Consider the following 26,930-nt stretch of genomic DNA (forward strand, 5'->3'; position numbering starts at 1 on the left):
CAGCACACAAAAGACTGCAACCCATGGCAATAAAATATTTAGGCCTCAAGAAGGAACTAATAGTCAAAGACTGAAAAACTTTAGGAACATTGATGAGAACAAAAGAAACACCGCCATTAATGGTATTTTTAGTTTTATGACACCCAGATGACAGTCAGAATTTTAATGATTGGGGAACTGATAAAGACACTCAGGAAGATTTCAGAAAGTCACATGAATTCTCATTCAGTTGATTTGAAGACTCATTATTAGAGAGATCACATTCAGGACAGAAGAAAAAGTCTTCCCTCTCTATTCTGGCTGATCAAATGTTGCCACATCATACACTTGTTTCTAGGCAGCAAATGAGACATTGATCACCTGAGTTAATTCAGGGGCGACAATTCAGGAAAGTGAAGTGAATGGACATCCTAAAGATGAGGAACACCTGATAAGGAAAAAAAAATAAGCATACTTGGAGAAGAGAAGAGTTAAGGGATACATCAGAACTGTCCACAAATATTTGATAAGCTGTCATCTAAGAAACATATTAGACTTACTTTTAACCTTAAACATCAGAATTGGATTCAACTTGGAATAGTTAGAAAATGAATAATTTATTTAAGATAGAGCATTCTAGTGATTAGAGCTGATGAAATACAAAGTCATCTTCTCGATGCAGTACCAAGTTTTCTCTGTCTTTGAAGGTGTTTAAACAGCTGAGGAATCCTGGCAAAAGAGATTCAGGATGATCTTTGAGGTCATTTCAAACTCTGATATTCCCGTTCTAGGCTGAGAAAGGAAGAATTGAGATTGTTACCCCTAATTACTCCCAGTGTCATATCTTTAACTGCATACAATCTAAGTTTTCCAATAACAAGCTCATTCGGGCAGCCTCTTTTCAAAGGCCTTATCCAGAACAGGTGGCAAGAATAGGGGGTAGAGAAGATATAAACCAGAGTTGAAAGAGGACCCACCCTCTTAGCTGAGAAAAAGCAACCCCTGAGCTTGGGGTCAGAAGTGGCCATTTTCACCAGCTAATACAAATTATTAGGCAGTTGTAGGAAATGTTATAGGAAAAAAAGGTCCTATTAAATGGAAAATGAGGGACTAGTCAAAAAAGAAGGGAACAAATTATTTACTCATAAAGACTTTGTGTGACCCCTGCACTATTTACAATAGCTAAGATATGGAAACAATCTAAATGTCCACTGAGAGATGAATGGATAAAGAAAATGTAGTACAAACATACACTAGAATATTATTCAGCTTTAAAAAAGAAAGAAACCCTGCCATGCTGCCAGGGGCTGTTGGGAGAGGGAAATGGAGAGTTGTTGTTCAAAGGGTATAAAGTTTCAACTCTGCAAGATAATTAAGTTCCAGAGATCCACTATATAACATTGTGTAGTTAACAATACTGCACTGTGTACTTAAAAATCTATTACAAAGGTAGATGTCATGTTAAATGTTCTTATCACAATAAACAAACAAAGAAACTTTCCAAGTCAATGCAATACCAGTGTCAGAAAATGTATCCAGAGGAGGGGGAAGTTGGTGGTGTATCCTTATTTGTAAGAGGATGGTGAGCAAAATGTAAAAATACAATGTAACTTATCCTCAACACATACTCTAAAAATCTTGGATGAATACTAACATAACTATCATCAAGAGAAGACTGGTTTACCTTAATTATTTCTTTGACACCTGCTTTCAGCAATTCATTACTCTGGTCGATAAGGGTACTATTGTAGTTACAAGCGTAAGTCTTAATTGTTTGAAGCCATTAATAGAGTAACAACTAATATGACCATGTCATCAAAATTTTTCTGCCGAGACTGCTGTTTATCTGTTGTTGAAAACTGAACATTTAGTCATCTGGTTTGCTGCTTTTCCTATGCATGGGGTGGACCAGATGCTAATTATGAGCTCAGCCTCTGTGGTCAGACTGCCTGCAGTTGAACGCCAATGTGGGCCAACTTTGGAGAAGTTACTTAACTTCTCTTTGTCTCCTTTGTATGTGCAATGGGTATAATGATTGTACTTGCCTTTTAGGCTTATTGTGAGGAACAAATTATGTAACATATATAAAGTTAAACATTTAAGACATCTCCTTGCTATGATAGACACTCAATAAGTAATAGTAGCAGTAATGATAATAATTGCTATTATTTTATTAGTATAAACATAAACTTTGAAAAAGAAATTTAGTTTCATTTCACTGATCAGGCTGACTTGATTTCTTTCTATGTTATATAGCCTAAGACTACTTTAACCCTTTCCATTAGGCATAGACTGACTTATATATAAACAGTGGCAATTATATTGACTTTACTTCATTTTAAAATACTGGTAACAGTAGTTAAAGAATAGAAAGGTGGTTGGCTCAGATTTATTAAAAATTTATTAAAAATTGAAAAATTCACATCAGAAATGATTGTTTCTGTTCAGTGCACATCATTTTGATACAAAGTGTAATTCTGCTTCCCAGTACCTGTATGTTAGCTATTTGGAGAACAGTAGAGTGAAGTTAAAAATCATGTCACATTTTATCTTCTTGAGTCTCTGCAACTGTAATGGTTGACGAGTGAGGCTGAGATTTGATGACGAATGATGATGAATGATTTGGAATGATTAAAAAAGAAAAAAAAAGTGTTCTTAAAGATTAAAAGCATGTGTACATACTTACACATTCAAGTTGCTTGACATTTTGGGTTCTGGAACAGTTGTGTACTTTAGAACTCTCTGCTAACATCATCAGGTGTTACACTGGGCTTTCTCATCTAGTAGCCACTTAGCCATATGTATTTATGGCTAGTGGCTGTTATATTGGACAGTGAAAATATGGACCATTTTATCATCACAGAGAATTCAATTGGAGAGCACTTCTAGAAGGCCAAAGTGGGAAAGTTTGAGGGAAGAAAACATTCTTGCAACAGGAAAAATGATGTGACCAAACAGAATGCTATGGTTGTTCTTTAAATACTGGACATGGAAGAATAATTAATAACGTGTTCAGCATCATTTTCACTGCGTGGACAGAGAGATTGCTGTATACAGGGTAATCAGTTGTCAGGATGATGCAGTTTCTTCCCCTCTGCATTGAGCCAGCCTCAAAGGGCCTGGTGTGAGTGAGGCAAACCACCTGGGATTGTTGTGATTAGAGAGAAATGCATGTCAGCAGGAGGCTGGGCATCCAAAATGCCAAGATTAAAGAAAAAGAGAAACAAACAACAACAAAAAATGTCTCCCACAGTTTTGGCCAACAGACCTAATCACAAACTCTTTTAAAATGCAATTCTCTGAAAGAGATCTCTGTTAGCAATAAGCGGCAATCATTCCTCTTGCTCCTGTCCTTCCGTCAAGCCATGGATGAATATTCATACCAGGTTATTTTAATCACGCTTTTTTCTTGATGTGACATAATTCTACATAATTTATTTTCCCTTCTCAGGGGTTAAATTAAAAGAAAAGAGCTTTTTCACACCCTACCTCTCCCTCAAGTCCAAAACTTTTTCTTTTCCTTTTCTGGCCCTGAGACAGAATAGGACACAGGAAAACAGAAGTGACTGCACTGGCATGTTACCATTGAAAATCAATGCTCCTGTCCTTGGCCTGTCCTGTGGAATGTAATGTTCTGCAACACTAAGCTCTGCAGCAAGGCGCAAGGTACCTGAGGGAATCCATGGGGTCAGAATGTCAGGTTAGGACAGGTCCTCACCAACTGTGAGGGAGGCTTCCAGAGCAGATACATTCTCCCAGCCAGGTGCAAGGCAGTGTTCTCAGCAGTGAATCTGGAATCCACCGTTTTACCTTTATTATGAGGGGAGAAGTGATGGGAATAGGGGCTTCTGGAGAAAAAGATGCCAAGATGAAAGACAAAGACAGATACACACCTGCGCACTAGCACACTGAACTAAGCAGAAAGACCCACACACAGACAAATTGAGAGAGGCACAGCCAGAGAGAAAACAAAATGATTCCTGATTTCTTTCCTATTTATTCTTTTTCTGAACTCACAGTAAATCGTTGTCCAATAGGAACTCCTACAGTTTGTTCAACATTATGTTTACTCTAAGTAAGAACTAGAAAATTCAGTATAATGGACAAAATTCAAAAACAAAGGAAAAAGGGTTACATTTTCACGAAAGACCTCCATTTAGCTTTAATTAAGAACTAATACAATTTACAAAGACGGCAATGAACACCAGCATAGAAATCACTAGTCTGTGTCTCAGTGCTGCTTTTTTCTCATCCCAGAAAACCAAGCTCTCCATTTTTGTTATGCTCTGACAAGCTGTTTGAAAAAAAAAAAAAAAAAGAACGCTCCCCAAAATCTAAACCAAGAGCAATTTCAGGACCTGGCACTTTCCTCACTTAACTGTCATTATGGAGTGAATAAAAATCAAATGAGGCAAAGCAACATTTGCTGGTCTTTTCTAAGCATGGATTAATTATTCCCAGATGAAAGTGCTTGCCTTTCCTTTTATCACTTGTTAGTTTCTACCTTTCTCATTGTTGTTGTTTTTTTCCCCCACCTCTGAGGGTCCAAGTACAGAATTCTGGAGGATAATGGCAAAACTTGGGCTCAGTGATGGTTATACTAACTTCTGTTTGCCTGGGGGCATTACAATATCTGGACAGAATAAGACACTGAAGGAGATATGGTGCTGGGTGGAGAATCAGAGATGTTCCAATTTGGACCAAAGCACTACCTGCTGCCCACTTCTCGGTGCCGGAAACTATTAGGCAACTCTAGGATATCTGGAAGTGGCTTTGATGGCTCGCCTCCTTTCAACCTTAAGAAACTCCCTTCTATACTTATCCAAAGTTTATTACATGCCCACCATTAACTAGACATTATAATCTTTGGATTCCACTGAGAATAACACATAGCCCTTATGTAAGAACAAAGATTCAAATAAAACCCATTTAAAATGTCCAACTTCACAGAGCTGCAATATTTGCATTTTATAGAAAACATTTTAAAATCATTTTAGTAAGTGGAATCCATTTTCTTCCATGAACTGTTAATATTGAATTCTTAATGGCTTCCCCAGGGTTTTGGGTCTTGCTATGAAGCCTTCAGTGATTTCATCATTGTTAAAGCACAGTAAACAATCACAGTTTATGCTCATAAGCATAAAACTCTCAATCTATTACTCACCCTAGTTTTTATATTCTTAAAGATGGAAAGAAAACTTATTTTCCATGCAATCTGAATATAAGACAATGCTAAATTGGTTTTTAAGCCTGGCGAATATTGGTATAAACATTCCTAAATTGCTTTAATGTACAATATCAGCATTTGAACTCTTATGGAGAAAATCATGCTTTCAAATTTTTCAGGTTTTTCAATAAGACACTGGCTGTTCTTTTCTTTTGTTGGAGCTAGTCTTCATTTTTGTTTCTGGTTCTTATTCTTTGTTGATAAAAAGACCATGTCAATTTGTCCTTCTTCTAAGAAACACTTCTAAACCCATCCTCAAAATCTTCAATTTTCAGTCTGGCTTCCAAAAATCTTTTAAAAAATATATTATAGACCTCTATTTAAACCTGACCCACAGCAAAAAAAAAAAAAAAAAAAATCACATCGCAAAGGTACCAAATAAATTATAACTACCATATGTGAATCCATTATCTTTTTCCCAACTATAAAATGTATGTCCACTGTTTAAAACAAAAACCAAAACAAAGACTATGTATACAGAAAGTAAAATCAATGTATTATTTTAACCTCTTAGATATGCGTCTCTCATATATTGATGAATCTTGGCTTATTTTTTGCACAATTATATAACTACTTAAAAACCAGTATTTTTTAGAGGTGCTTGGCTAGCTCAGTAAGTGGAGAATGAGACTTGATCTCGGGGTTCTGAGTTTGGGCCCCAATTGGGAATGGAGATTACTTAAAAATAAAATCTTTAAAAAAACTAATTTTTAAAAATTTATAGAATTAAAATAGAATATAAAGGTTGATACACTGCTTTTTATTTTATTTTTTTTAAAGATTTTATTTATTTATTTGACAGAGAGAGACACAGCGAGAGAGAGAACACAAGCAGGGGGAGTGGGAGAGGGAGAAGCAGACTCCCCACTGAGCAGGGAGCCCAATGTGGGGCTCGATCCCAGGACCCTGGGATCATGACCTGAGCTGAAGCAGATGCTTAACAACTGAGCCACCCAGGCGCCCCTGCTTTGTATTTTAAATAGCTCTTGAGCACTTTCTTGCTTTCTGTTCTTTGTAAACATGATTCTGTATTATATTTTACCATATGATTGTGCCACAATTTCTCTAAGTATATTGCTATTGTGGGGAATTTGGTTGTTTATACCTCTTTTTAAAAAAAGAATAAAAGAGGGGCATCTGGGTGGCTCAGTCGGCTAAGCGTCTGCCTCCGGCTCAGGTCATGATCCCAGGGTCCTGGGATGGAGCCCCACATCAGGCTCAGCAGGGAGCCTGCTTCTTCCTCTCCCTCTGCCTCTCTTTCTCTCTCTCTCAAATAAATAAATAAAAAATAAAATCTTAAAAAAATGAATAAAAGATAAGTAACCTGTTTTCTAAATCTTCTACTATAGTTCTGATTATTTTATTAGAATACATTTCTCAAAAGAAATGAGAGGTTTAAAGGGCATCACATTCAAATGTAACTGCCCATTTACTTGAAATTATATCAAGCCTACAAAATAATATGGGAGTAAATTTACAATCTCAATTTCTATTCATCTTTAGTCATGTCTCACAGATTTCTTAATCTAGATAGTTTACATATTTTTATTCTTCATTGGATCTATTCCCTCTTACAGTCTTTGACAAGTTTATAGAAAATCTCTTAATTTTTGTCTATTCATTTTTGTATCTGGTAACTTGTTGACTTCTTGCAGCTTTTGATATTTGGTGCATAAGGCTCATTGTTATAACTTTATTGCAGAACTGTTATAAGAAATTAAACTTTTATTTTGCCCTGATCTAGAATTTTTTTAAAGATTTCTTTATTAATTTGAGAGAGAGAGCATGAGTGGGGGAAGAGACAGAGGGGGAGGGAGGGAGAGACTCTCAAGCAGAGTCCCCGCTGAGCACAGAGCCCCATGCAAGGCTTGATCCCATAACCATGAGATCATGACCTGAGCTAAAATCAAGAGTCATATGCTCAGCCGACTGAGCCATCTGGGTGCCCTACTCTGATCCAGAATATTTTAGAAATTCTTTTATTTCTAACTTATTATTTTTTGTCTTGTTGAAATTCTCCTTGTTTCCCAATGTATATGCATGTCAACAGCAAATCTAGCTTACTTTCAATAGATGTAAATAGAGTTCTTGACCTGATCTTGATTTTAACGGTTATACTCCTGGCATATGAAATATACTGATGCAGGTTTCAGATGTTTATTCTTTATCAGGTTGAAAGAATATCTTTCTTTCACTAAAATATTGTCCATTATTATGCATATAAAATTTCAATCAAATTACGTTTTTGGCATCTATCCAAATTTTTTTTCATTTGATGTATTGATATTTCCTAATAATGGGAAAAAAGTAGAAAATAAAAATGTTAGGTAATTGAGTAGATTCTTTCATATTAAACTTTCTTTCAATTAAAATTCTTTCATATTGTTGTATTCCTAAATTAAACCTTATATAAAATGTTATAAATCTTATCATATTATATTTTTCATATATTATTTAATCTATTGGATAATATTTATGTCTATTATATATGTATATATGTACCCACACAGACACACATATAGGTGATGTAAGTGTGTTGCATTTTTATAGCAGTTTTGTTCAGATTTTAGTTTCTGAGTTTAATATTTCTGAAGCTGAGAAGTTTCATTTCTTGTTTTGGTTGTTCTTCCATACTATGAAAAAGTTAAAAGCTTATAAGCAACTGATCTTCGAGGTTTGTTAGAATTTACATATAAAACTGTCTGGATCTATAACGATTTAGGGAGTTAATTCTTTGACAAAATATTAACTTCTCTGAGGTTACTGACTGCTTGATTGATCAATTCAATTGATATTTACTGAGCCTAATCTATATGCCATCTATTGTACTGAGTGGAGAACCAGAAAATAAGACATTTATGGCCCCTATTATCATAGAATGCGAAACCCAGTAAGAGAGCCAGACATCACAAAAAGTAATTTCAAGAATAACTCTAGACATTTTCTCCTTAGGACTTCATATCAATTTTCTTTTAATATTTCATGGATTATTTTTTCAATGTGGTCTCTTATTATAGAGTGAAAAGATACACACACACACACACACACACACACACACACACACATTCTGAGGAGAGTCATGGGCCTCTTTTGAGGATCTGATGGAAGTACAATGTTTCCAGAAAAGTTCAGTCACATATATATACACACAATAGTTTGCATAGATTTCTAGGATTTCTGAGAACACAAGAATCCCATCCATAAATTCTAAGCTGAACAATATTTTTCTATGTCATTATTTTCTTTTTGTCTCCTTGATCCAGAAATGTGTTGAAGACACTGCATTTGCAAATAATTTTCCTTGTATTTCTAATAATTTCAGTCAATTACTTAAATGCTAGCATATTTGCTTATATATTAAAGCCTTAAAGTTCTTATATATTCATTATGGAAACTCCCTTTTTTGAATATAAAATTAATCTCTAAACAGCACTGAGTTTTATCTTTAATTCTATCTTATCTAATGTTAATATTTAATGATCTGTGTTTTCTTTTTCTTGTTTGTAAGACAAAAACACTGAACATCTTTAACTTTTTTTGTCTTTTTAAAAAGATGTATCTCTTGGCTGAACTATTTTTACCAATCTAATATGTGAGACTTTCAGATAATAATATTTGATTCATAAAGTTGTCATGAGGATTAATGGACATAAAACATTTAAGGAATGTAGGATAGCATAAAGCATAGTGCCAGGCACATACTAAGAACACATATTCCATATCATTATCATTATTACTGGTTATTTAATAGAAGGGTTGAAACAATTTACAGCAATCCTCACAATGGATCCATAGTCCTACTTTTGTCATTTTCAATATTTTTCTTTTTTCTAATTTTGTTAAAACTTTTTTTTTTAAAGACTTTATTTATTTATTTGACAGAGAGAGATAGCAGATAGTGAGATCAGGAACACAAGCAAGGGGAGTGGGAGAGGGAGAAGCAGGCTTCCTGTGGAGCAGGGAGCCTGATGCAGGGCTCAATCCCAGGACCCTGGGATCATGACCCGAGCTGAAGGCAGACGCTTAACGACTGAGCCACCCAGGTGCCCCTCAATATTTTTCTGATTCATTCCACATTTTCTGTATTTTCCCCACATCATACATTCTTGCATGATTCATAGTTTGCTCTTCTCTTCTGTGGTTGATACACCAGTAGATATTTTATTTTAAATTCTATTAGTGGTTATCGTTAAGCATCCCAAATAATCTTTTAAAAATGTACATACTGCAAACATGGAAAACTACAGAAAATAAGATAACTAACAACAGACGCCAATGTTGTAGATTTAATAGATCTTAACAGTTTGTTCTACTTGTTTCAGATCTTTCCCTCTCTTCAAGAAATAAACCATTACAGATAAAATCAAAGCCCAAGTCCACACTCCAGGGAGTACTACTATCCTAGCATTCTGAAGTTGCATTAGTCCCATGCATGTTTTCATACTTCTGCTACAGGAATCTGTATTTCTCAAATTATCTAAGTTAATAATTAAATAGTTTTCTGGAGTCACTGTATCGTAAAATTAGGCATTTCAAAGTTTTGCCCTGTGTTATTCTATTTCTTGTTCTTTCTATAACTCCAAGTTTTAGATATGGAATACTATGTTTTATTAAACCATGATTTTATATCACACTCCTTTTAATTCAATAATTATTTTCAATGTTTGACTTCAGTTTTATAACATAATTTACTATAATTATTTAGCTCTGTCTTGAAATGTTTTTAATGTTCCCTACCAGTCCATTTTACATGTGACTTCCCTATAATGGATTTCTTAATTTTATTTTATCTCTTGATCAGTTGTTGTATATTTTAGTTTAAATTGATATATAGATATTACATTTTATAAGCCATTGAATATTTAAGAATACCTTTTTAAAAACTCTTCACAAGGAAAAAAAAATCTGTGAAGGAATAAACATATCCCAAAATGTGATTCCCCACTAGGTCTATTGTGGACATCGTTCCATTGTCCATTGGCCCTTGGTGTTGTAGAGTAGGCAGTTAGCAGTCAGCACTCTGGCTATCTGGTCATTCATAAAATTTATTTTTTCTTGGTTTTGTAACTCACAAATCTTTTCAGTATAGTTCTACACAAGAATATCTTTTGACTGATTTTGACGTATTATGGCAATCAGTTTTGCTCTGTTTTCTTAGGTCATTTTTAAGGTTTATTTTAAGGGAAAGTTTATTTTGTATGTCTTATTTATTTCAACTAAGACAACAGTTTATTCCAATTGTGTCCATAATCATTGCCTCTGTTCACACTTTTTTAGTTTGTTTTGTTTTGTTTCATTTTGTTTCTTTCCCAATGAACACAATTCTTAGCTTAGGGAAGAGGTAGCACTCTCTGCTGTCTTTACCTTTGGACTCTTTGACACACTCCCTTTCCCACCGCAAATTCATGTTTCTTCTACTTTGTTAAGTACATTATGTGAGAGTTTCTCAAGTTAAATTACCATATTATTAACTTGATTTTTACCAACTTATTTCAAATTACCCAGTTCAGATTTTAATTCCAACTTTTGCAAGGTTCTCTGCAATCAATCCTTGAGTTCTCCATCAGTTTTTGTCAAATAGCCTATGTTTTTTCTCTCAACCTCCTCTTCTAATTGCCTCCCCCCATAAAGACAACAGGCTCTTGTGTATTATTGAAAGAATAAGGAATTTTCTCAACTTGACTCTGCGCTTATTAATGGCAATTAGGGGTCTGCTCTCCTGTCTCAAGCTAATATTTTCTTCCCCAAGTTTTTGTTATTCCCTAGACTGTATCTTCTTTTCTTTAATCTCTTTGTATTTCTATTTAGCCAACCTCATATTGAGGGCAAATTGATTCAGGCTTAGTGTGTATTAACAAACATGGTGTGTAGATTGCCTTTGTCTTACTCTCTATTCACTTGGATGCCGGTCAAATACTTTTAGATTCATGGACAGGTAGTAAGTTGATATCCACAACCATTAGTCTCATTCCTGATGTCTTTTAATCCTTTGTTCTGTGTAGCTCTACTGGATTGAAACAGGATAGTATCTTATCTCAAGTGCCTGATTGTCTGACACAAAGAACAGATGAAGATGGCAAAACTAGAGTTCCCACTATCTGCCGAAAGTTTTGTTTTCTTTTTTTTCTTGCCTCTGCACCACTCCCAAACCTAGCTCTTTACTTGTGGTAACTACACATCCCAAAATACAATGCATTACAGCTTGTCTTCCAATGCATCTCATAGGTTTATTTCCTGGAAGATAGAGTCTCAAACTCGATGCAGAAGGAGGGGCAGATAGAAAGTGGTAGGAGAAAAAGGGAGCATTTAGCTACCTGAACCAGAATCTGTTTTGTTCCAGGAACTGCTTAGTTGTCTGATACAAACTGTTTCTGACCCGGGGGCAGATAACAAAAGTGAGATGTTTTTCTCTATCCAGATTCAGGTGGACAGTAGCCTTCTGTTTCTAGTTCCTCACTGATAGGTGACAAGTTCTCAACTCTATCCGTCTTCTGGTTTTAGAAGACGCAGAAGTTGATAGCTCAGCTTTTTGATGGAGCCCGGTGTTTCCGTTAGTACTGGTCTCCATGTTGAGTTAAAGAGACGTAAACAGAATAGAAGCTTATTTCCCTGTAAGAGTGGGTTGGTAAGGAAACTTTGATCCCCAAGATCCTGTCCAAGGTCCTTCTATCTCACTGTTCTGTTGTGTGTGACCTCCATTCTCAAGGTCCCATCATAGTTCAATATGGTCACTATCACCCAATGAACTCACATTCTAATCCACAGGAAGGAGGAAAGGGTTATAAAGAAAGGGCAATAGGCCAAAGGAAAATGCACAAGCTGCCTTTTAAGGGATGCTCCAAGTTGCCATGACTTTCCGGCTTACCCTTTTACTGACCAGAATTTAGTTGCAGGGTCACGACCTTGAGGACAAGGTGCGGCTGGGAAATAGAATAATGTTGCGAACAATCACGCACCCACTTAAAAGCAAAGGTTCTAATACTAAGGAAGGGGAGAAGAGAAATTGAGGACAGCTAGCAGGCTCTGCCACAGTTATGATTTCAGCATTGAGGTCATTTCATCATACCAGAGTCTGATAACCAGACCCCATTCTAAACCAACACAGAAACTTATTTTAGTCCTTTAATATGTCAAACAATTTCATTTTATCTTTTAATAGACTTACTTGTGTTAGAAAATGTTCATACAACTCCACAGTTATATATTTTAATTAGGAAAGTTTCTAATGCAACTTATTTTTGAGATCCGGATTTGCCCATGGGAAAAATACCTGTGATTTCTGAAGAGAAATCTCTCTTCTTTCTTGTATCCTTCTGAGAGAGTTCTTACTGTGTCTAATGCAATCCTTCAAACCAGTTAATATAGCCATGCCCTGGTTAGGTTGACATTTTCAAGTGATCCAGCCAAACACAGCTGTAAGAAGCTGTAAGTGCAAGAAGAGATTACAGGTGAGGTGTGATCATGGGCACTGGAAATGGCCCCTAGATTCCTAATCTTTTCTCACCTCTGTGCCTATCATTCCACCTGATAGTCTCGTCAGCAAGTTTAAGCTGTACAATTTATATATCAAACTGTCTCCTGAGAAAAAGCAGTTTTAATCATTCTAAACTTTTCTTTGTTCATGTGGCCATTTATCTTTAATTAATCCCTACAATATCCCTCTAGCAAATACCCTCAACTTTATCAAGACAAATTTTCTATTATTAGTACCACAGGAAAACTTTCTCCAACAGTTGGTCTCCACTGTCTAATCATTAAATATGTCCCACCTAATATTATCACCAACTATTTTACACCCAAGCCACAGACCATTGCTGAATTAAGTCTAGATCGCTAGAAATTGATTTTTTTTAATGTCAGTTCTGTGTTTGTGGTTATTTGACTGTGCTACTCATTCATCTTACTGATTCCACAGCTCACACCATACAGTGAGCAAGTCAACTTTCTTTAATTTATTGCCTCTGATCTCCTTAGTCATTGGTAATTCACCTTCTATCATTTATGAAATTAGCCCTCTACTTGCTCTCTTACTATATTTTCCTGTCCACTTGCCCAGTGTTTTCATATACTTTTCCCAAAACCATCTTCTCAAATCAGAGCAGAATAATACTATGAGAAGGGTATTGCTATGGACTGAATATAAAATATAGATATGGATCTAGATGTAAATGTTGAATAGAGAAACATAGATACAGATATGGATATGTCTCCTGTTGGTCCCGTTTCCCTGGAGAACCCTAACACACCTTATGAGAAGAGATAATGGAGTGTTCTCTCTTTCTCTCTGTATATATGCGCCAAAGAAAGGCCGTGTGAGGACATAGCAAGAAGGCATCCATCTATAAGCTGGGGAAAGAGCTCTCATCAGGAGCCAAATCAGCTGGCACTTTAGGTTTCTAGCCTCCAGAACTGCAAAAAATGAATTTCTGTTGTTTAATCTGCCCAGTCTATGGTATTTGGTTATGGCAGCCTGAGCAGACAAACATAGGCATATGGAGGTCCTGCGGAGAAAGTCTCTAAACCAGACCATGAGCAGAGGAAGATGAAAAGGAAGGCCTGAAGACCCCAGCCTGATGGGAAATGACACCAAATGGTATGAATACTAAGACAGCCCAGGTGTTGTCCACCCATTTTCTGTGACCATCTGGGAGAGACTTTGCTTGGACTCAAGTGACTAAGGAAAAGCCATGGGCAGGGATCAGAGATGGCTGTTTTCACTCCCCTGAAAGTGTTCGCCACCCGCCCCCTTGTCCTGATATGGTGAAGTTCTGCTATTCATTACGTGCTATTTCCTAAATTTCGATTTAGAGATGGAGATGAGGAATGGGGCAAAGTGTCAGACTCTGGCTGAACAGGACTAAAAGCTAAGAATCTAATGAAGACATGGGAAGACTGTGAATCATGTCATTATGGAACTAGCATCTGGTTCAGTCTCAAGTATTTGAGGCACTTCGAATGTAAAAGTGCAAGAAAAAAGGACTAGAAGGTCTAGCTGCTGCGTTCTAGGGTGTTTTCCTCTCATTTCATAATCAGAACAAAAACCAAACAAAAACACAACTTGTGCCTACTTAAAAATTTAACATTATAGGCTAATGTCTCTAAATCCTAACTCTTCTCGTTATATGAGTTTACCTTCTTGTCTGCGTCATTGCAATTCTGTGACATTGTAAAGCTCATGTGTCTGGCATACCATGAACCCTTGAGTGATAACCAGTGAAGCAAACTACCTTGGAATAAGCTTCTACATATTTTCATCCAATAACGTGCATTATTTCACAGAACTCTCTTTCCTGCTTCCACCACATTACCAAGGACATATGTTAGAATGAAAGCACTGTTTTTGTTTTTGTTTTTTTTCCTAAGAATACACCCTGTTTTGAATCATGGATGATTTAAATTCTTAACACAGCAGGAGTTTGGGGGAATTTCTGTGCATCAACATTTTAAAAGGATCTCCATCTCCGCAGGCAGATGTAGGAGGCTGAATATTTAGCATTTGTTATTAGAGAGAGAATTGCTACTTCTCTTTGTGATGTAGGTAGCTGAACGCTTGTTAAGAGTGCACTCAGCCACTCAACTAGCTTAGTTACTGTTGGAGTTGTCTTGGCAGTAACCTAGTTACTTTTTCAAAGCAGAAAGCTATGAATATCGAACTGCTGCATAGTCTTCGCAGAGAAGCCCCGCAAACTAGCCTCAGCAGCCTCAGCTCTGCCCCCAGGAGGCAGGATGGAGGAAAAACACATGCATTTCAGCTCTTTTAAATGGCAAGCAGGTTGGCCTTTTCCAAATGGGAAACAACATGTGGACAGTTTGATGGCCATGCTAATTGCCCTCACTCCCGCAAAAAAACAAAACAAAAAACAAAACACAAAACAAATCTGGTGACCACTGATAATATACACTCTGCTGTCAAAAACAAAACTGCAAGCAAGAGATTGAAGGCACAACCGTGCAAAGAAGTATCTCAAGAGGGATAATTAAAACACACATGCACACTCAGAGAAAACTAGATGACTTTCTTGCCCCGTCAGCCCCCCCACTCCAGCCCCATCCTAAATCTCTTGTATTTTCAACAAGTAATAAGACAGGAGAGAGTGGTTGCTTGCTAGAGTGCCTCGAAAATTGGCCATTAATAAGGATGTTGCCTTCACTGTCTAAGATTTCCATCCTGCTAAGTGTTTAAATATATCATTCTATTTCCCTCCACCCACATTCTGTCTGCTTCGGGGAAGAGTTCTTGGTCCTTTTGACTTCCCTGACTCCAGATGTGCACAGGGGACCTTTTTCCTAAATGAAAAGATTTGTCTCTGTATATACTTGTCTTCATAGTTATAGAAAGAAAGAACTATAACTATCTGAGTCAGGGGGAGCTTCCTTGGCAGATGTGTATCCTGGGAGTCTGTTGTGTTTCTTTTTGATCCTTCATCTTTGAGGTATGCCTTTGGTGTGTGTATGGGGGGGGGAGGGGTCTGTGGGTTGAAAGTCATAATCTCCTCCACGCCTTGTTCTTATTACAGCTTATTAGGATATGTCTAAAATGGACTGTCTCGGCACTTTCCCTACATAGAGAAGCTTATACCTGGATCAAGAAAGAATGAAAACCAAAGGGCCAATATTCTTTTCCCTTCAGTTATGTTATATCCAGAGTCTGGGATGCTCACTGCTGACAATAGCAACACAGCCATCCAGGTATATTTATTCTCTTCTCTGAGCAAAAGCTGAGTGGGGATGCATAAAGTGACAATGGGGGAAGAGTGGAAGGTTGGATGAAAGTGAGGTATTCCCATTTAGAGGTGGGGAATGTCTTTAAGAATTCCACCACGTGATGCCGTTCATTATCCAGCTCACTCTGAGGGAGTGTGAAGACTGCATCAATCTAAATTTAAGCTCTTATAAATTGATTTATTCATTCAATAAATATTTATTGGACACTTATAATGTGCAAAGCATTCTGGAGGATGCAAAATGAATAACAGTCTTTTTCCTCAAATAGCTTATGATTGCATAGGGGAGGAATATGAATATATATATATATATGCAAATAACTATGTTATTTTATTCAGGACTCTTTCAGTTGCAAATGACAGAATCCAAACACAAAGTCACTCACACAGGAAGGAAATTTATTGGTTCAGTTAACTAAAAAGTCTGAGTGAATCTTCAGGCACAGCTGAATTCAGGGTCCCATCTGATACCATTTCTCTTAATCTCACTGTTTTCCTCTCCCGTCTGGCTCAGTTTCTTGGGATTTGGACTCTTTGGACCGATCACCATGAGCAGAAGTGTCATGATTGCTCAGTGCTGGTCCCTTATTAATACAGACTATTTGTTGGATAGCATCTGTTTTTAGACATAAAGGGAAAATATCTCATACTTCTGGGCTTATGAGAATAATGAAAATCAATATAGCACTTTGTGTGTATGTGTGTGTTGGGGGTGCAGGAGGGTTAGAACAAGAGCATAGGTGGAATTTTACTTTGGAAATGGGAAAAAAATAATGTGCCTCCAAAGCCAGAGGAAAAGAAAAGATCAGTGAGGATATAAAGATGGGGGGGGGCGGCAGTGCAAAGCCACTGAATGGTTCAGAATCCTATGGCTTTGTGCTCTCAAACAGAGTATGGGGGTGGGGGAAGAGGAGAAAACTGCCTTGCCACTGTGATCAAAGGGAAAGGAATGATATAAAAATGGACTATAATGATCTTTAAAGAAAGATAATGTGAGTTGTTATAGACCAAATGTTTGTGTCCTGCCAAAATTTATATGTTGAAACTTATTCCCCAGTGTGATGGTACATGAGGGCAGAGTCCTCACGAGTGGGATTAGGACCCTTATAAAACGGACCCCAGGGAGCTCCCTTGCCCCTTTCACCACAGGAGGCCGTGGCAAGAAGACAAGCATCTATGAATTGGGAAAAAGATCTTCGCTAGACACCGAATCTGCTGGTGCCTTGATCTTGGACTCCCCAGCCTCCAAACTTGTGAGAAATAAATTTCTATTGTTTATAAGCCATCTGGCTTATGGAATTTAGTTACAGCAGCCCGAGCTAAGACACAAGTTTTAGCAAACCTAATGAAAAGACAAACAATATCCTACCCTGTCTGTAGTACTCAGAACAGACAAGGATGAAGTATAGGATCCCAAAGGTACAAAGGTGGAAACATGGGACCACAAGTGTAAGAACTGAAGTTGCCAAACAATAGGGTCCCTGTTAAGTGAAGAGACAAAAGAAGCTCATGAACCACGAGAACGGGAAATGGTCATGGAGTTGAGATCATGGGGAACATCGGAGTAGGTGGAACAGGAGTTAGGAAGTAAGTCAGAGTGAATGAGTCTCAGAGGAAACATGTCTGATGTTGCTGGGTGACTAAAGTGGAAAAGGAAAGAAGGTCACTGGAATTGAGGGGACTGAGGCACTAAAAGTTCCAAGTTTTTGAAGAGTCTGGAATTTGCAACTGTGAAATCACACACACAGCCCCAAACCTAGTGGTAAGGGACTTGGAGTGAGGCAAAAGAGGCCAGAATCATCCTTGGCGGTGGGCGATCTCTGGGGTTGAGTGTTCCGCTCACCACCATTTGTAAACAGTGTTAACAGGGCCATCCTGGCCCGAGACAGATCAGCAAGCTGCCGGCCAGGTGGGAGGTGTGGAAAGGGTCGTCAAACCTTGCCTTGTGCACTAGGAGGCTGTGGATGAGGGCGTGGCTTTCTAGCCACGCTTAAATGGCTTTAAGCCAAGCTTAAATCCCTTTTAAATACATGATGGCAGAGATACCTTCTCCACCCAATCCTAGAGCCAGCCCTGTGGCATGCCCCAAAACTGGGGTAATTTCTCTAATTATGAAATTCAAAAAAAGTTTGTCCCCTGGCTTAAATGCACAGTAACCTATGTGATGCATCTTTCCTCCCCCCACCATTTCTAAGCATTTACATTTTCAATTTGCTTCATAGGTTTTATTAATATATGATTTTAATTTAGTCATTCACTCATTTAGGTATTTTATGTCTAACTCCTCCCTTTAGAATGAATCTTCATGAGGTCAGAGATCTTGTCCAGTTTGCTCCATTTTATGTTCCCAGTTTCCTGATCTGTGCCTTCCCAATCAAAGTTGAATCTCTCTCTCTCTCTCTCTCTCTCTCTCACATACACACACCACATATATATTCCCGATACCAGTAATGTGTACATATCCAATTATCTGTGCAATGTTTTCTGATAAATTTTCATTGCAAAAAGATAAAAAATAGATACAATATGTAACAGATTAAATGTTTCCTCTTCTTTATCAAGTTGTTCCTAAATCATTCACTTTAGTGGCATTTAAAGGATATAAAAATGCAAAAAAAAAATAAGGGAAGTGAATTATGTAGTTTACCCCATTACCTTTCCACACATGCAATGATCTGTTTTAGTACATCTTACTCTCGCCTAAAGAAAACAGAGTTTTCTTACACCATCACCACATATCCAAGCTCAAATCTATTGGCCAATCTATGATTTCCATACGAGTACTCGAATTCACCCTCTCTTCTACATACTTCCATTGATTTGCATGACTAATGGGAATAATGAAATTTCTAGATTCAATACTGTTCATGCTGTATCTTATAATCACCAACAATTATTAAAATAATGAAAGCAAAATGCTCAGCTGCTTGGAGTGCAGTGCTAATGAGGTCAAGGTAGTCGGTTCCATTTCTGGGCAGGCTAGTTAGTATTCTGCAGAAGGAAAAAAGTGGTTTCATAGACTACACCCTTAACCTCAACCAGCCAGATTATAAAGTTATGTCACTGGTTACAGGCAGACTGTGGCAAAAGAAAGGGAATAAATTCAGGTAAATCCATGGTTTAGGTAATATTAGGATCACTCTCACAACTAGCTTCGTTATCTTAGAGCCATAATGAAGGAGTCAAGCTTGGTCAGCAAGTACAATTAACCTTAACCAATGGCTAGTAAACATATTTCAAGAATTTAAGTACAAATCAGGCAGAAAAAGTCAAAGGGGAGGATAAATGAAAAGAATAGGCACTATTTGGGATGGAAATGTCAGGAGTTGTGCTAAAACATTTCAAAATGCTAGTTCATTTTAGGTCCCCCTCAGACAGTTGCACAGGGTGTGCACTGCACAACTTTAGAAGGAGCCTTTCACTTGCACTGTGATGTACATTGGCCACAGAGATTGTTAGAGAATAAATAATTTGCCCAAGTCCCACAGTTAGCAAGTGTTGCTTAAGCTAAAGAAAAGTTCAGAATGGGGAAAACAAAATAATCTATTTACTTAGGGCAGGATAGTGTATTGAAACCTAGAAGAAACCATCTGGGACTAGAAAGGATTCATCATTAACTTCAGGAAAGCCTGTAGGGAAAAGAAGAACAGTTTCGAGTCACAGGGGATAACCTAAACATTCTAGAGCAAGAGACAGATAAGGAAAACACTGCATCTCACAGGTAATATTAATCCATATCTATGATAAAATATCCTGATTTAGAGGCTGCATGGAAAAGGGATAAAAATTCACCCATGGTTTATTTTCCAATACCTGGGATTTTTCTACCCTTCACTTAGGACAGAAAAGACAGGATATTCTTGTGTTTTTCATAATGTTTCTCTATTGAGGGAGGGGGTGCTTTTAAAATGTAGATAACTAAAAAAAATGCAGATTATTGGGCCCTACCTCAGCTACTCAACCTCTAGTTCCCCCAGAAGATACATAAGTACATCAAAATTTGGGAAACAGTGCCCTAGCAGATGAGTGAGGTAATAAAATGTCCTCAACTCATGCCCACAGGCAGACACAGATAAAGAGAGTAACCAAAAAGAGAAATCAGGGACAGCTGACTCAAGCATAAACACTAAGTCTCCTTGGACGGTCTCCTTTTAGATGGGTCTGCATTAGGCCTTTTTCCCCAGAAAACCAACCGATGTTAAGAGAGAAGTGGCAACAGGCTAACACAGTGGAAGACGAGGAGCTTGAATTCAGAAAAATTCAGGTGCAGATCCCTGCTCAGCCACCACCAGCCGGGTAACTCTAAACAAATTATACATGTTCACTAGCTTCAGTTTCCTTACTGTACTACGAGGATAAAAATACTCTCCCACGAGGGGAGCCTGGGGGGCTCAGTCGGTTAAGCGTCTGCCTTTGGCTCAGGTCATGATCCCAGGGTCCTGGGATCGAGCCCCGCATCGGGCTCCCTGCTCGGCGGGAAGCCTGCTTCTCCCTCTCCCACTCCCCCTGCTTGTGTTCCTGCTGTCGTGCGCTCTCTCTCTGTCAAATAAATAAATAAGATCTTAAAAAAAAATTTAAAAAAAATACTCTCCCACGGAATTCTAAGGAGAAAATGAGATGCTTCATGTAAAGTGTGTGGTATAATGTTAATTTGCGTTGATGAAAAATATCAACTCCATTGTTGCTATAGATATTAGGAGACAACAGTGTTGCTCTTGTTTCAGATTGGGCAAAGGAATCAGTCAAAACGGATTTCTCTTTGTTGATCACAGTGTTACATCACTCAGCTTCAGGCCTGAAACAAATCTGGCTTTGGTTACATCTTAATCATATTATTTAAATTAGGGTTATTGTAAACAAAAAGAAATACTTAAGAAATGTAGTGACAGGGAGGGAAAGGCAAAGGCAGCCTTTGGTACCCATGTGGAGCAGTAAGAATAAGCCTTTAAGGAGAAGAGCGAGCGAGTCTCCTTGGGGGATCTCGAAGGAGAGGAGGACAAGGCCAGTGAACCATTTTGCGTTTGCTTCATTCTCAGGACTACAGTTAAAGGAGAAAGGCATCAGCCAGTGGTCGTGTAAGGCTGGGACTGTGGAAATGTTGCCGATAGAGTCAATGACTTTGACTCCAAGAGACATTTTCTTCATGATTTTCTGACAGGGGTGAAAGCATCTGGCATAAGCTTCAGGAAAGGTATTATCTTTTAGTTAGCTTGGAGGGAAAAATAAACAGCAACAAGTCAAAGGAACTGCTGGTTAGACTTGGCAAAAAATGGCCACTCGGAGGAGCGTGATTGAGAGAGGCGGCTTGCATGCAGGAGTGTGCATTGCCCCTAATTCAGGATGTCTGGGAAATAGCAGTGTGCTGGTTAATTGGACATTATGCTTTCCCAAGTGTTTCCATCATTATGCAGCACATATGGATTACCAATTTTCAGATAAATGAAATGCATGTAGAATCTTAAAATATTCAGATTGTCTGGTCTACTGCTTCCATGATATACAGGAGGACATTTAGGGCCAGTTAGGAAAAATATATGTGAAGTCACAGCTAATCAGTAATGTGGCCACGATCAGAACCCAGATCTCCTCACTTTCAGGTCAATGTTTATTTTCCTCACCCAGGTAGTTACAGAACTCTCACCATTCTTGAGTATGTTTTGGTAGTTGAGAATCTTAAGTGCCATAGAAGTCATCATTACTGCTATCTGTTTTCTCTGCACCAGGCTAAAAGGTAGAAATTATAAACACAGGAGCTAGGACTGAATCTCTGCCTGCTTAACCCCAAAACTTCCTGTTGTAAACAGACTGTTGATCATCACTTATCATTTGTTTTGCTCATAAACTGTCATTGTATAAAATAAGGAAAAGAAAGTAATTAGGCTTCGTGAGCATGGCAGAAATTTTAGACAGAAATTTAGAAATGAAATTGATGCCTAAGAAAACATTTTAAAGCAGTATGATTAAAAAGAAGGCCTGTTGCATATTATTGAAGGCAAGGGCCCAGAGGCTTACATTTGGGCAATGCGAGGCTAGCCATAGTGCAAGATGGCCTGACAGTTGAAATATTGGAAGGCAGAAGTTCAATAATATCTTAGAGATAATTTGGGGGAAAATCCTCATTTGTTGAAGCCCCCCACCCTTAACAACTCATACAATTTATAATCAATCCACCTCACAAAGCTTGCAGTCACTCCACCTTCAGATGGAGACTCTGGTGTGGAAAGTATCATTTGGGGACATTGTTCATATTTAAAGATATAAAATGAAAAGTGAATTTAATGTTTATTCATGTGTCTATGTTTAATCTTACTGATAAATTTATATCCACCTCTGAAACCTAGAGCTAGAACTAAGGGTTGAGGAGTCTGAGGTAGACTGCTAGAATGGGCTTCTCAAACTACACTGTGCATATGAATCAATTAGGGAACTCATTAAAATGCAGATTTGGATTCAGTAAGTCTGAGTTGGGAACTGCTACTCACATTTGTCAAATTCTCCCAGGAGATGCTAATCATGCTGGTCCATAGACCACATTTTAAGTAGTCAGGGTTGAGACAAGTGATAGAGCAAGCAATGGAGCTCTATGACTTAGGGGAATCAAGTCTATAGTTGATCAATTTCTATCTAGAGATGTAGATAATAACCATGAGACTTTGATTAAGAACTCGTAGCTCAAAGCCAATCTGTTTTGGTGCTACAAAAAAATTGTGTGTGTGTGTGTGTGTGTGTGTGTGTGTGTGTGTGTATTTCAGACCTGCCCCCAGTCCTGCTTGCGCTACTTATCTTCCACGTTGGAGTCTGCCTTTTTTTTTAAGCCTTCAAACCATCATTTCATTTCCTTTTGTAGCCTGTGTTGTTGTACAGTAGGCAATGTATAGACTCTTAAAACAGTTTGCATGGTTCTCCCGGATCTGGCCATAGCCTCATGGTTTATCACTGTCTTCCTCACCATCTAAGCTCTAAACACACCAAATATCTATCTGTCCTTCAAATAGCATGTCTTCTCTCTCTTTTCTATGTTCCCTCTTCCTGAAACACTTTCTCTTCCCCTGAGGAAGAGATACATTTGGAAATTTCTAATCTTCAATTACTATATTTCTGTGTATCCCTCCAAGGAAGTCTTCCTCAATGCCCAGGGTCTAAGAGCCTCTGCTATCGGACCAACCCTACAGCACCTTCATCCTACCCTACCATAACACCTGTATGGCCAAGGTCAGTTTACTTGAAAGTCTTTCCCACTCTACTCAAACCTCCTTGAGGACAAGATCATGTCTTTTTAGTTCACTATTTTATCCAGTTTTCTTGGCTTGATCCTCTTTAGAAAAACAGTTTAATTAGGATTGAATAAATAAACAAGTGGGTAACAGTTGCAATTCTTGGGTGGGAGAGAGAGAGAGAGGGATGATGTAAGGCATTGTCTAGAAGGAGCAGGAAGTGTTGGCTGGGGTAGCCTAAAGGGAGTTTAGGCAACCAGGGAATATTTTTCTTAAAAGAGGAGGCCCAAGATCATGAAGCATCCAGACTGGGCAAATGGAATTGGAGAATAGAAACGAGGAAGTTGCAAAGTGACGGTGAAGAAGAGTAGAGGAGAGGAAAAAAGCATTATGGACCTCACTGTGGTTTCTCTGGGTATTTAGATGAAATAATATAACATACTGGGCAGACAGAAAACCTGCAATGGGAACAGAGGAAACATAGAGGTGAACGGAAGCAGGAATAAAATATCTTCCCAAATCCTTGTAGAAGAAGAGAATCACTGCACTGGAAATCACGAGACTGCTGACAGTATGGATTTAGGAGGCATTTAATTGCTTAAATACTTTAAGATTTGAAAACAGGCTTGTAATCGTTTACAGAACAAAAATAACATTTCTGCGACCCACGTGACAATTAAGGGCATATCTGTGAAATATTCTATGTCCAGAATAGAGTGGGCAGGAAGGGAAGAGATGAGATATGAAGGGCTCCTAAAATAAAACTTGCCTAAGGCCTTGTGCATGCAGGATGATTATTCATATACACAAGTCAGGGAAATAAATGCTAGTTTTCGATGGTGACACTTCTGACACTTGGATTTGATTTCTTAGGATATCCCCTACAACTGTCATTTTCAAACCTTCTCAATAGCAGTGACCCTTTCGTCAAATAAGATATTACCCTTAGGACAGAAAAAGATACTCAGGTTGCAGAGATGCCTGCGGAGATGAACATCGTGTCCAGCCTTCCACACGCTCCAAACATCCCATTGGCAACCTCACAGGTCCCTGGCAGAATGTCAAGGATTTGGAATATACTCTCACAATCCAATTTTTTTCTGTATATCAGGTCACGTATTGGTCCTTTCCAAATATTTAGCGACTTCTATTTGCACAGACCCTAGGGACTACTTGTCCAACCTGTATTTTGGAAGTTTGAATTCAGTTTTGACTCTGAATAATATTTCATATCTAGATAATCCACATGTGTATAAATGTATATATATGAAATTTCATATATATCCACATAGCATATGTAGGTATATACCTATGTCCACCTATCTCTCTCTCTCTGTAGATCTCTATATATGAATGATTGGATTATTTATCAGAAACAAACAATAAGATTTAATACATATCAAGATTTAAAGTGAATAAAAGACAACAGTACATTTTTTCAATTTTAATTTTGCTTGTTATCAATCACTTCCTAACGGAATTTTGTGTTTCTAATTTACCCTGGATCTTTTCAAGTCAATGACCTTGCCAGAGAGTGATCAATATTGATCGATAATGCATCTGGCCTTCATGACAAAATCCTCTAGAAGAGATTTTTAATAAGCTGCTCAACCTTCACAGAGTACATAACAGGCACTCCTTAAATATTTGTTGAAAGATTGGCTGAATGAGTGTTGGCTTTTATTTTTCTTAAATTTTTTTATTTTATCATGTAAGCTATTATTGGGTCTGAGTTATAGAGTAAATTTCTGTGGACCCATGGCTAAGTGACAATTCCATGCAATTTCTTGTTTCACTCTAGGCCCCATTTTCATTTTTTTGTGAAGTGGGGGTAGCAAGTAACTCCTTGAAAACTGTGGATTGCCATTAATATGTCAACGAGTATCCTTGGGAATATCTGCACTCCCTTTGAGCCCTAAAGCACATTTTCCCCAGGAACCTGAAGGAGAAGAGCAGACTTTTTTTTTGAACTTTGTTCTATTTAGTATTTTTCTTGTTCAAAACTATTCTGTCTGAAGACAGTAGGTGGTTTTATCCCCTGATACGCTCCCCGATCAGGAATATTTGTCTTCGGTACAAGGCAGGCTTCTAACCCCTACTTTCTAATGAATATTTCATTAACATTGAAAGGATTTAATTAACTATCTCTGCTTTCTAGCAAAAATCACACTTTTATTTGCCTCTGTAATTCCCAGCAAAAATTTTTTTTTAAAACAAAACTTTTTTTTTCTTAAGGAAATCCCTTTTAAAAGGTCTTTCTGTGCTATAAACTAAATGTTTGCAACCCACCCCCCCCAAATTCCTATGTTAAATCCTAACCCTCAATGTGATGGTATCAGGATGTGGGGCCTTTGGGAGGGGACTAGGTCATGATGGTGGAACCCTCATAAATGGGATTAACACCCTTATCAAAGAGACCCCAGAGGGCTCCCTCGTCTCTTCCACCACGTGAAGATACAAAGAGAAACTCCCTGTGTATGAGCCAGGAAGTGGGGTTCTCACCAGACACTGAATCTACCAATGCCTTGATTTTAGACTTCTTAGTCTCCACAGCCATGAGACATCGATTTCTGTTGTTCATAAGGTACCTAGTATGTGGTATTCTGTTATAGCCACAGAATTTCATGGAATAAAAAACAAGACAGTCTGTAATCAACTATTTGACTTGGGACCATCAATTGACCCCCCTGCTAATTGGTTGTGTGCCTGAGCTTTTGCCCTCAGAACAACAAGAGATAATTTCTGTCAAAGTGCTGTAAAGATGAACAGCATCATACAATGCTTATCTCATACTATCAGGATGCATTTCATTGACTAGACCTATAACACAGGACTTAGGAACCAACCAACTATAACATAGCAGGGTTTAATTAAATGGTGGTTTAACATTTTTGCTTTCCTTTTTTAAAAAAAAATATTCTTGGGGCGCCTGGGTGGCTCAGTCCATTAAGCATCTGCCTTTGGCTCAGGTCATGATCCCAGGGTCCTGGGATCGAGCCCCGCATCGGGCTCCCTGCTAAGTAGGGAGCCCACTTCTGCCTCTCCCACTCCCCCTGCTTGTGTTATCTTGAACTCTCTCTCTCTCTCTGTCAAATAAATAAATAAAATCTTAGAAAAAATTCTTTACCACCTAGCTGTGCCAAGCTTATACATAAGTAGGAGGCAGATAACTTAAGATTTTCTGATTGAATTAGAGAAAAAACCTATAGGAGGAAGCATTTGTTGAGTTCCTACTGCATGCCATATGAGTTTATCTAATCTTCATAACAGCTTTGGGAAGTAGGTATTATCATTTCCACTATATAGACCTAGATTCTAAAGCTCAGTCAACTTAATTATCTGCCCAAAGTTATGCAACACAAAGGCAGTGTAGTTGGGGTTGGAAACGAGGTGTGATAGATTTAAATCACAACTTATTTCTCTAACACCAAGAGATAAGAGATAATTTTAAAAAGATATAGTTTTACATTTCTACACAGAACATATTTATATAGAAATTCGATTTAGATCTAATAGAGAACACCAGATTTAGGATAAACTTCAGGTGTAACAGGACACAACATTTAACCCAACTGAGAAAATTATTAAGTCATTAAATACATATTTTGTAAGTGCCCTTTGCATGGCTGGTAAAGTGCTAGTTGATTTACAACTATAACCAAGACATAATCTGTCTATAATATCTCTGGCAGTGGTCATTCAGCCTTAAATAGTTCAAGTACTCAGGTCCAATTATCTGCCAGCAAAACTATGCAGATGAATGCTAGATATTACAACTCTAAGATC

The sequence above is a fragment of the Eumetopias jubatus genome, unplaced genomic scaffold, assembly GCF_037043125.1.
Source record: "Eumetopias jubatus isolate StellerSeaLion01/CBP00866 unplaced genomic scaffold, mEumJub1_p1.0 scaffold_1, whole genome shotgun sequence".
NCBI lineage: Eukaryota > Metazoa > Chordata > Mammalia > Carnivora > Otariidae > Eumetopias > Eumetopias jubatus.